At 39.8% G+C, this 12,400-nt stretch overlaps 1 protein-coding gene across 2 annotated transcripts in view; it reads right to left on the bottom strand.

Moving 5' to 3' along the window:
• Positions 1-12,400, bottom strand: part of LOC308398560 (talin-2) — a 99,424-nt gene that overhangs the window by 74,155 nt on the left and 12,869 nt on the right. The window lies entirely within an intron of this gene.

Here is a 12,400-nt window from a genome sequence, read left to right as displayed (position 1 = left end):
CTTGAGTGTGAGAATGCGACATCCTTGTAATCCTATACCCCAATGAAGTTATTCGTTTTCACATACAGCAAAATGTGAAAAGATAAAGTACGTTTCACAGGAAGCCAGAACTATCCGTCAATTAATACATCCAAGCGGTACAAACAGTGTGATATTAGGAAAGGCAACTCCAAAGGGCTGCATACTGATGAAAGCAAACACTGGCCAGTGCTGCTAATGATTCTGATTACCTGCTTAATCATCAGACTCCACTGGAGCTTGGCTTTTGCTCAGGCAATCTGCCCCCTGAGTATTATTGACTCGCTGACATTGGCAGTGAGTTGAAGAAGGGTTTAGGTTTCTTACTGGGAGGCAACTGATTCACACAATGACTCACTTCTCCAGTCCCACTAAGGAGGTAAGAAATCAAACTTTATGATAGCAAATGTTCATTAAAAGAATGAAACAAAGAGGAAAAAAGGCCAGGAAAGCAGCATGCACCCACGCACTCATGTTGTGATGATTTTTTTATTTTTTTTTTAATTTAGCTCCTTCTGCCTTGACAGGAACAATTAAACTTTTTGCTACTTGACTTCCAACAGCTTGAGAGATTCCAGTATGCTAGTGGCTAAAGTAGCCTATATTAAATACTAATAGCATATAACCCACTAGTTCCAAGCATGCCTGTAAAGCAGAACATACACTCAACTAATAGGTTAATTCACTAGAATTGGGGGGGGGTTAAATAACTGTTGGCAAGTTAGTCAGTTTAATTTTATTTCTATAGCACCAAATGACAACAACAGTTGCCTCAAGGTGTTTACAGAGTTTCCTGCTAAGCAGCGCCATTAGCTGCTACTTGCGTTCAAGCTGATAGCCTTAAGCAGCGATAGAAATCTACTTTCAACTGAAAAGCTAGGTGCCACAAACCACTTTAGTTTTTGGGTTATTATGCTAATAGTAGCTAAAGTAGCCTACATCAGCATCTACTAGCATATAAACTGATAGCCTCAAGAACAGAAACACCGCTTTCAACAATAACAAGCTATTTTTCCCCCAGCGATTTCCAGAGTGTTATGCTAGCAGAATTAGCCACTAGTTATAGCTGATAGCCTCAAGCAGAGATGAATGTCACCACTGTACACAGACAGGCTATTTGCATGTTCTTTTGCCTTAACAAAATCTAGGAACACTGTTAACCCCACTGCATCTTTTCCTAGTAGTGGCTAATGTAGCCTACTACTATTAGCATACTAGCTCCAAGATGCATCAGATGTGATTTTCTAGTTCTCGCTACATGTGCAGCATCATTTCAAAGAATCACACTGCTCAGTTTAGCAAAGTAGCAGGGGAAGTAACAGTGTCTTATTTTAACATTCAAATTACAGTTTTGCATAAAATAGTACACTGTTCCCCAATGTTTATACCCTGTGATAATAGATGGTTATTAGATGACATTTAACAGGGTCTCCTATCAAAGACACATTAGAAAATGAAAAGGAAACTTTGACACAGATCAAACAACAATAATTAAAAAAAAAAAAAAAACATGAAAAGAATCATTGGTAATGCCTCAAGGAAAACAATTAAGGACACAAATTAAGCAAGGTACTTAAAGAGAGACAACTAGACACATATTTGCACTCCTATAATTCTTTCATCTGAGTCTGAGGGGAGTTGCTTTGAGCAAAACTCAACATGCTTGATTTAGGAAACTCCCAGGGGTCACCACAGGCATAAGTAGCAACTATGTGCTTAAAAACCACACTTTACTTTAGGATATTTTTGTTCTATCTTAATTAGTCCAAAAAATAAATAAGGCTGCAGGAAGTTATAACTGAGTAGGGGAAACTCTCACAAGGTATCCCTGGGGTTTCCAGAGGTGTGGCGCATTGCTGAAGGCAACCTTTGGAAGCACAATGCACCACTGGGGACCTCATTGTTCAGTCCTGCTTGTTTCATTAATAACACGGTGTAGAAGAGGACAGAGTGGGGACAAGCTGACAGTGTGTTGCCTAGGAAAAGCCCAAAAAGGAGGCCTTTAATTAAGCTGCCCACTATGATCCCCCAGCATCAAACTATCAACAGGAGATGATGTTTGCCATTAAGCAAATTTAAATGAATTACCTTAAACAAGTTTACTACAAACACAGCTGCCACTAAAGCTCTCCTCTAAAAACTCGGGGCTGGGTGCTAAGTTCCTTCATCCAGGTCATCTCAAAGATCAGTGGCAGCTGTTCACTGCGGGGGAGCATTGCTCATTCACATCTTTACCAAATTCTTCAGAGATTTACACAAACACAGTCTTGCTCAAAGGAATAGTTTGACATTTTGGAAGACTTATTATTCTCATTTTTGTTGCTCTCTGCGCCTTAAATATGAAGTGTTAACTTCATGACAATAAATGCACTTGCAATGCAATTGTCCTGTGTTACAATCTGAAATTGACTTGCAAATAGAAAGACTGAATCCCAAATCATGGCCAAATATTTTCATCTCAAGTACATGGAAGCTTATTATCATTTGAAATCCATCGAATAAATCAAACAACTCTAATTACATTGAATTAGCAAAACAAGTGGCTCAGCGTCACGGACAGGCAGATCTACCACTACCATCAACAGCAAACCCTGGCTCCAAATGGCTTCACAAAACAGAAGTGTCTCGATAAAACCATAGCACTACTACCTGAAAAAACCCACAGATGTAATAGCAGGGATAATCTTTGTTCCATAAACAACCCGTCTATAAACCACAGACTGAAATTGTCAGCTCTTTGCAGAGAATGGGTTTTGTTTTTGTTTTTTTGTTTTTTTAGAAGCAATGCTGATGGGAAAACAACTTCTGGATGATGCTCCTGCTGTTTATATGTCAGTAGGGGAGCACTGATAGTCCTAAGTCATGGAAGACATCCCAGCATTGAAGATACTGACTAATCGTCTGTGTTCTTTCAGCACACTTTGTATAACTTGATATGCAATGACCTAAATGGTAGCATGGATCTGGGAATGATAAATGTGATGGGGGAGGTGTGAAGAGAAGACTCTATCCATTACCCTCACTGGAAGCGACTAGAACTATAACTGCACTAAAAAAAAAAATAGAGATAATAATTTAATCAATAAATTAAAAAAAATAAAAATAAAAATAGACCTTTAGAGAACTCAAGATATGACAGGATGAAACCCTGCAACAGAACTAATTGATTCAAAAAGTCCATGAAGTAAAAGTAAACAGATATATTTTAATCCGTACCACCTGTGTGAAGCAGATAACGTGACCTTTCGGTGCAAATGCCAGCTCGCGTTTCACTAATATCAACCAGAGCAAAAAACATTTAGTGATTCAGTGGTTAGAAGGTTCGACATTTGAATCGCATGGCTCTCTAAAGCCTTTCTTTGCAAAAGGTGCATGTTCTTCCTGTACCTGCACTGGTTTTCTCTGCATGCCAATCTTTATAAACACAAATCATACTGTTCTGCTGACGTGTGTTCCATTAACATAATGCTGAAAAGGAACAAAGTTTTGTAGCTTACAGTTCGATCCCAAAATGAAAAAGAAACTAGGGAGCTTTGCTTGAAAGAAAAATCAAAGACTAGTCCCTAACCTGAAAACCCTGGACAGATAATGATATGAAAACATTTATGAATGAATCTAATAGGGGAGGAAAAAAAAAATAATGGCAGTAATAGATTAAAGAAATTCATAGCTTCTACTTTTATCTGCTGTTATTTCCTCTGTATCCTGCTTGCCGACCTCAAAAGTGCCACAAAAAAACCTTCAGCTCCTTTTTTAAAATAATACAGATGTATCTCTGTACAGCGTGATGTGAGAGAAAGGCAGACAGAGGTGAATTAAAAGTGATGGATATGAGATGAAGAGGCAAAAGCAGTTTAAGTTCAAACAAGCCATTGTTTAAAATCATGCTAATAACATATTATCTAACCCAACAGTTGGAGCTGTGGTATATAGGAGAAGGGGGGGGGGGAGTCCCCTAGTGCTTTGGCCTACCAGGTGGTCAATTTAGGCCCAGACTTGTAATACAGTGGCAGAAATGCTTATATTAAACTATGTAAGACATCTGGTGCAACACAGTGCATGCCCCCTATAAGAATAAAGACATTTTCACTAGGAAATTAAACATAATAATAAATACAGGGCCTTATCACTCTTCCTTCAGTTTGGAGTTTTTCCCCCCCTCTTAATTCTCTTCTCCCCCCCCCTTTTTTTTTGGCATGACATCTGGGGAACAGCTGGTGCTTTGCATCATATGCAAGCACACATACACACAGTTGTTACACAGGGGTTAGGAGATCAGAAGCCCGGTCTCCAGACACACCATTTAATCTGGTCTACGTATAGATAGTCTCTGCACAACCACAATTAGACAAAAACTGAGACACACACACCAGACCCTCTCTCATCTCTCTTCTATACAAGGCAACCATTCAACCCTCTCTGGGGAGGGCAGAGATTCTCACTGATTAGCTCTGCCTTTCCAGATAGTGGGGAGTGGTGAGGATGGGGGGTGCGGGTGGAGGGTAGGCACGGCTACTAATTCAATTACACAGATTCTCGTCTGTGTTCAGGCCGACTCCCAGTTCCATGAATGGAATCAAAACCACCCCGGCCGAGGGGGGGGGGGGGGGGGGAGAGCAGAGTGCCAAAAATGTGTTTACATTTGTGATTTACACTGGTTGGTTTTGTTTTAGCTTGGGAGAGGCCGCTATTATTCTCTGGCTGAACACTGGAAACCCCGTTATGAAATAAGGGTTTCACAGGATTTCTGACAAAACATGTAAAATGACCCCCTAAAAAGGGGAAAAAGACAAAAAAGAATCTGCAATTAGTTGCTATTAAAACTCAACTTTATCCACTCAGAAAGATATTTATCCCCATGAAGCTAAAGTGTATTTAGACAAGAGGCAAAATAGGCAAAAGTAAAAGACAACACAAACTGGAAATCCGAGTTGCTCTATATACTAAAAATAAATCTAAATATCATTTGTGTAATTGCTTTTCGAAAGCTACATCCACCAACAATAGTGCAATGAAATACTCCTATTTAAAGTTCCTGCTGCCAAGTTTCTGTGAGCAGCTGGCAAACAATAAGAACTGAAATGACAAAAGCACACACACCTGAGGAAAACTATCAAAAAGAAGCAGAAAGAAACTAAAACTACTCAAATAATGTGAATGTACAAATCATAAAATTATACATTTATAAATTTATGAAGCACATCTTCAGGTGCCGTGGTTAGCACTGTTGCCTCACTGCAAGAAGGTCCTGGGTTCGAATCCACCATCTGGCCAGGCCCTTTCTTTGTGGCGCTGGCATGTTCTCACCATATCTGCAGCCCACAGACATGCAGTCAGTCGGGTTAGGTTAATAGGTGATTCTAAATTACCCAAAGGTGTGAATGTGAGTGTGAATGGTGTCTGTGTTAGCCCTGCAACAAACTGGCAACCTGTCCAGGTTGTACACAGCCTCTTGCCCTGTTTTAGCCAGAATAGGCTCCAGCACCCCGTGACCCTGAATTGGAGCAGAGGAAGAAAAAAAAAGAAAAAAAGAAAAAAAAACATGGATGGATGTACAAAGTTTTCTTGTTAATTACATTCACTTCACATTTCACTTGTTTATTAACCATCATCCATCCCTAGAAGTAAATCTGCCCTAAAAAGAATTCCCTGAAAAAGCTGAAACATTAAAGACTGGCCAAGTCAACAAGATCCTTCCTTTTTCACCATCATAAAACAGAACAGAGCAGCCGTCAAACAAAAGTCTTAGTGCAACATTTAACATTAGATTATGCAAATGCACAAATCAAATTGGCAGAAAAATAATATCAGTATTAAATCGACATAAATACCATGTCATAACTTTTTTCTTTTTTGCTATCCATCTGTCTTGAAAATGGTTTCTGAAGAAGCTCACCAAGTTTCAGAGGTAAAAATCTGGGCCTTGGTCCAGTGTTTCAAGCAGGTTTTGCTGGACATAAAGATACCAGCTGCTAAGCAGTCACGGCATAGCTGAGCAGCTTGATTCTAATCATACTTTTGCACTCCTTGGCAGGGTGTGATACATCCTGTACTCTGGTTACACCTTCTGATCACTTTGCACAATCCTGTACTGCATTTGGAGCTAACATCTTGATGGGAAAAACACCAATTGCTTTGGTATAGCAAAGCTTCACCACTGGACTAATCTAGAGCTACTATCCATTGTTACTTTGGTCAATACACGGTAAAAATGTTGCCACTCACTGCTGGCAAAATAATAAAGCTCTTATATGTGCCAGAACAGCTGATAAAGGCTCAAAACAGTAACAGCTACAGAAGTTACTTGAGAAAATGTAATCGATGAGTGCCTTGATTGGAGGGAGTTTTTTATTTTGACACATTACACCAGCGGTCCCCAACCCTTGGGCCACGGACCCGGTCCGTGAGTCATTTGGTACTGGGCCGCGAGAGTGAGACTCGGGTGTGAAATGTATGGTTTTCACGGTTTTTAGCGTTATTTTGTTATCGGTTTTTTTTTCCGTTAACTCGGTTTTCCGGATGATCTGATATCGTCGTGTTGGTGTTGTTCCTGGAATAACATAGTAAATGTTGTTTCAGGATCAATATTGCAAGTGACCAGTCACATTCTTGTGACGTTATTCTTTGGCGCGCCAAGCCATTCATGCATTTATGAAATTCCAATGTTGCAAGGACAATATCAATTCTGCTTAGCGTTTATTAAAGGGTTAGGGTTAGGGTCAGGGTCCGTTGATTGGCGGACAGGGGCAGTTTCTTGCAGCTTAAGTACAGTTTTTTGTTTTACGGCGGTTTTTCCCGAAGTCGCCAAAGTATGACGTCACAACATTCTGATTGGTCACTTGCAATGTTGATCTGGGAACAACACCAACACGACGATATCATTTCGTGCAGGTTTTCCTGGGTCTTTTCACGTGTGTTATGAATAAATCTTATTTTTTTCGGTACAGGTACTAGTTTTATTTTGTTGTATTTATCCGCGACGCCTTAAAGGCCGGTCCATGAAAATATTGTCGGACACAAACCGGTCCGTGGCGCAAAAAAGGTTGGGGACTGCTGTATTACACCACAGAATAGTTGGCTTCTTTTTCCTTTTGGTCCTCTCGGGCTTTAAATGTGCTCACAGACATGGCCGCCAGGGTCAGTACATTATTTACAAGGTACAAGAAATCACCGGTTTAAAAAGCCATGTCTCAGTCTGGCAGTCTTGCAGATTAGGATGGTCCAACCTTCCTCATGAGCTGCTGACCTAATCTTCTTTTGCATCTCAGCCGCACAGATATGGGAGTCCTCTAATCCGCTCATTGGATGGACAGCTGCAAACAGACACTTAACGGTCTGCTGCTGTAGCTCTAGTCATTTTGGCCTTCAAAAAGCAATGCGGCCACGAGCTACAATATATGGATCGACATGTTTAAACCAGCAAAAGTACCGCTGAGCCACCCTTCATCTTTTTCATTACCTGCATTTGCAGTCAAGGTTTTCGAAGTGGTTTTTTTTTTCCCCCCCAGGCATGACACTTTCTTAAAGCAAACTCCACCCCCACCCCCCAAAAAAAGTGTATGCAGCAATTTCAGGACAAGTGGATGTGATAACAGTTCCTGGCAGGTAAGCCGACAAACAGGCAGGAAAACCAATTAAAAAGCAGTCTGCTGGCTGCTCTGAGGCCCAGGCACAGCAAAGGAGAAGAAAAACATGACATGGGAGGTAAAGTGACTTACAGGCCTCCGACTGCCTATTGTGGGTGAACAATTCAGCTACTCCAAGCCCAGTTTTTCAGAGCCGTCTGCAAAGTGAAAGCCTGACCTCTTGCTTGTCAGTTCTATTGTTAGGAGAAGGCAAGAGCCGCTCCCAATTCACCTCATACTACATTAAATGCTATGAATTGTTTGGAGAGTTTCTGGCAACAGAAAGCAGACAAGGTGGTGAGCGTGCACACACTCGTGCACACATGCTTCTCGATTTTAAGATCCCATCGTTTCAAAACAGAGGAATTATAACAAAGACTGCATTTAATTCTAATGACCTGACCTTTGTTTTTAAAATACAATATCCACATTACTCACATTAGAGCAGGGCGATATGACCAAAAATATTTATCATGACATACATACAATTTGCGATAACGATATAACTGACGATATTATTGACAATAGACAAAATACTTTACAACTCCACAACTTTATTAGTGCAAAAGAAAAAAAAAGAAAAAAAAAAAGATCAATGAATTTTCACTTAAACAAGCAGCTTTTATGTGCATTAAAGTTATATAAAAATTTAACAGTGCAAATGCAAATTCCTTGCTGACAGTTTAACCAAAAGGCATTTCCAGTGGAAATTGGCCGACATATGTATAATATCTACAAAACTTAAAAAGAGGTTATACACACAATATGGTAATATTATGTTGAAGCACAGTACGTATCACTCCTCGAAGCTCTGCCTACGATAGCCGTAATGCTTCGACAATCCATCAAGCGGTGTGGGTTCGTAGCTTAGCAAAGTCGTACTAAAACATTTGACAGATCTTCGAGCGCCGTGTACCACATAAAATCGTTTCGAGGTCAGTAAACACAACCAGAATTCATACATAAGGCACACGGGATTATAAGGGGCACTGTCGCTTTTCAGAAAAATCAAAGGATTGATTTTAAGTGTGCCGTATTTTCCAAAAAACACGGTAATAACGACGGCTCGCTAGCATGCGCTACCAAAAATAGTGCTTTGTTGTGTATCTGACGGACGAAAGCTAAACCAGTTCCACACCACTGAAGTTGCAGCCATGCTTTTTCCACCATGTGCGTATGAGAAAAAAAAAAAAAAAAAAAAAAAAAAAAAAAAAGGCACTGCGCATGCGCGTTTTACCCAAATTCTATCGCGATATTTCATTTTCTTATCATTGCCTAACATTATACCGGCATTACCGTGAACAGTATGATATGGCCCAGCCCTACTGCTGATGTCATTCAGCTAGCATATCAGTGTTGCTCTATCATATTTAAACCATCTTGAGCTTACAGACCAAATCGTTGTAGTTAAAATCTAACTGGTGTCAAATTTCTTCTTGGTATTATTGAACACATTATCCAATCCACGCTGACAACCAGGTCTTGGTCAGCCATTTAATATATTAGAAACTGATTTATAGGCTAAACTACACCTGTGTCAAAATGACATGCAAAGTCATTATCTAATTAGTGTAATAATCTAATGTATGTAAAAATAATTAAAATTAACAGATGGAACAAAATGCTGGCTACAGCACTCACAGCATTTGTAGTGTAAAAGCACAGAAGTATAAATGAAGAGGAAATCGTCCTTAAGTACCTCATTTAGCATTGTAGTAACACTATAATTCTAGTGGTGTAGGAAGCATCTCGGCAGGGTTGTTCATCGTATTATGTTTTCTACGCAAGTGACAGTAATACTAAACTCAAGCTAAGTTAAGGCACAGTGACCCATTTCCTGTCATCACAAATCATGCAAGAGGAGTCAATTTTTTAGATACCCAGACAAACACAATGCTAAAAATTCAAAATGTCACACAGGCAGTGTGAATATCCCGGCCCTCTATGCACCACACTTCATCCGTTTACCAGATGTCTGTGCTGATTTACAGCCTAGCGAGCCCAACCTGTGTTATTTCATCCATGTGGCTGGGTCGGGGCTGAGGTGTTGACATGCTCGCTAACCACAGGCTTGGGAAGAGATAGGGCTGTAAGAATTAAGAGAGGGTTAGATTCGAATGGGGGGAAAAAAGAAAAAAAAAGAAAAGGTGAGATAAAGAGAGAAACCGTTAGGGGGGGTTGTGGGGGCTGGCACAGCTACCATTTCCTGCGAGGTCAGCAGACTGGGGCTGATTCCAGGACAGCTTATCTTTCAGCAGGAATACCACAACCAGACCAAAGGAAGAGACAGGAGGCAACCAGCACTATGAATTCTTAGCATGTTACATACCCGGAGGAGTTGATGACATTAATGACAGATACAAAGGGTTTTTTGTTTGTTTGTTTTTATTAGATGAGATCTGGGGCAAATCAGGAAAAATAAAATATGGTCAATGTGACAATTATGAACATTTCAAGTCCCGACATCCATATTTAAGCAACTTATACAATCCCTACCACAGTGTTTTAGAGGTGATGGAAGTTTAACCTTGAGCTCGACCGTGAGATTAGAAGGTCCAAACATCTGTGACGACGGAAGTCCTTCAACATAATAGCAGCATAAATAATTCACTGCTAATTATTATTCCAAATCTGCAGTCTGGGTTGCTGATATAAGGTTAAATAGTCTGTGCCACTGTAAAGATAATTTATCTAATCACAGCCTTATATGGTACCATAAAATCTGTTTTCAGAGTTATCAGGAAACATGTTGCCTTAATTTGTTAGTTTAATGATTGGGCGTCACAATAGTTATGGTCCAGTCTTACAGTAATGATACACGTGTCCCATAAATAATGTAAGCTGGCCTTGTTTCATTAACAGGAAAAAATAACATTAATATCATTAATCACTTGATTATTACTAGTGTAGGAGAATGGGTGGGGAAAAGTTCAGATAGTATTTTTTTTCCCTGTTGTATTGACCAGCTCCATCTATGTGTTTGGAATCTTATAATGTTCAATCAGGCTTTAAGGGACACAGGGGACTGGTGGAAATAGCTGGAAGCAAAAAAATTTGACTTCAGCTCATGTTTTGTAAAAATCAAGTTCAGGCTATACTCGTGGGGGAATTTCATTCATATCCTCTGATAGGTCTGTCTGCCTTAAGTACACGAACTGTCTTTTATGCTCTCTGATGTTAATGGACCAGCGTCAGAATTGAAATATGAGAAAAGTCCACCAATGTTTGTACTTTGTATGGTGTGGATAGAAAAGCCTCTTTAACCTAACTTTTTTGTCTATTATTCATAAAGGAAGGGTTTTTGAAGTTTCCTTTGAGCCTGGAACTAAAAGTCAAAGCATGCGCAACATACCACAAGTACAGGAATTAGCAGCCATGGTGACAATGCCATTCAAACCGTGCTTGTGACAGATCTGTTATTAGTGTTGATCAACTTCTAAGGGAAATATCTCTCTTTAGCTCCTACGTATTCCACTTTGTTCACAAGGTAGTTGCTAACTTTCCTCCTGCTGTTTTGTGCTGCATAGTATGGAGTGGTTTTGGTAAAAACGACATGTAGCTTAGGAAAAATCCAGTCATTTTATAATTCTCTGTAGACTCATTATCAGTCTCTTATTGTTAATATAGAAATATGTATTGCAGCCATTTTAATGGACAGAAAAGTGCATTTTTGTTCTTGTCTCTCCATAAAAATGCAAGTAGTACCAGTCTGTTCGTCTCAGTGACCATCTGTGTATTAAAAAGGAAATTCCCTCCAATAAAAAGAAAAAAAAATGTCTGTTTCAGGTGAACACAGCCTGAAGTAAATCCATGCAAGGTGAAGAAAATCATTGGAATGCATGGCAGTCCAAAGTACGCAAGGGTCCCAGGTTTCTCGCGAGTATTCACCTGCTCACACAGCTGCATTAAAAATAAGGCTTGGCAACACACTTAACAAAACTCTAATCAAGGAACAAGCTGCACTTGATATCTTGGAAAACAGATCAAAAAAATCCCATCTGCCACTTGTAACTGGCATATAAACCCAGCATGGTAGCAGTGCCTGTCGCCAGTTCAAAATCCAGACTGAGCCCCTGCATGAACATTTTCCTTGACAGCGGCCAGCAACAAATTTCCACCTGCTATCTGACCAACCTTATGAAAATAAAGAATATTTGAGCAAAATAAAGCTGAGGAGACTAGCGGAGCGCAGATTTATGAAATGCCTATTGAACAGACTGCTGCTTGTAGTATGAGAGATCGAAATCAAGAAGATTTTATCATTCCAGTAAGAGGGAACCCATGCGCTTCCTTACTCAACACCCCACCCCCTACAATAAAGAGGACCTTTAAAAAATAAAAACAAATCATGCCATTCTAATTTTTCCCCTCACTCCTCTCTCTATATTTTTACTTGATGTGGTCCAAATATATCACTGTAAGATGACTTTAAATTTAAATCTTATAAAACTTAAAAGTTAGTTTTTAAAACAACTTTTAGCGTCAGTTGTTCAGCTCATATATATCTAGTTTATATTTTTGAATAAAGTACTAGTGTATGTAAATGAGGATCACTATTTTGGTGCACTGCCGCTGTTATATGTTATGCCCCAATCACTGAAGCCCACAGAACTGGTCAGTGACCCCCTGGCAACCTCCAGCTGACAGGGAAAAATGACTATCCAGTGACAAATTGGCAAAACCTTTACTTTGAAGACAAATTGTCTCCATTTCTGGTTTTCAGTTTCACTACCGCTTAGCCATGCAAACTATGGGCA

This window comes from Rhamphochromis sp. 'chilingali' (assembly GCF_963969265.1).
Source record: "Rhamphochromis sp. 'chilingali' genome assembly, chromosome: 6".
Lineage (NCBI taxonomy): Eukaryota > Metazoa > Chordata > Actinopteri > Cichliformes > Cichlidae > Rhamphochromis > Rhamphochromis sp. 'chilingali'.
This window is presented reverse-complemented; position numbering and strand designations above follow the sequence as displayed.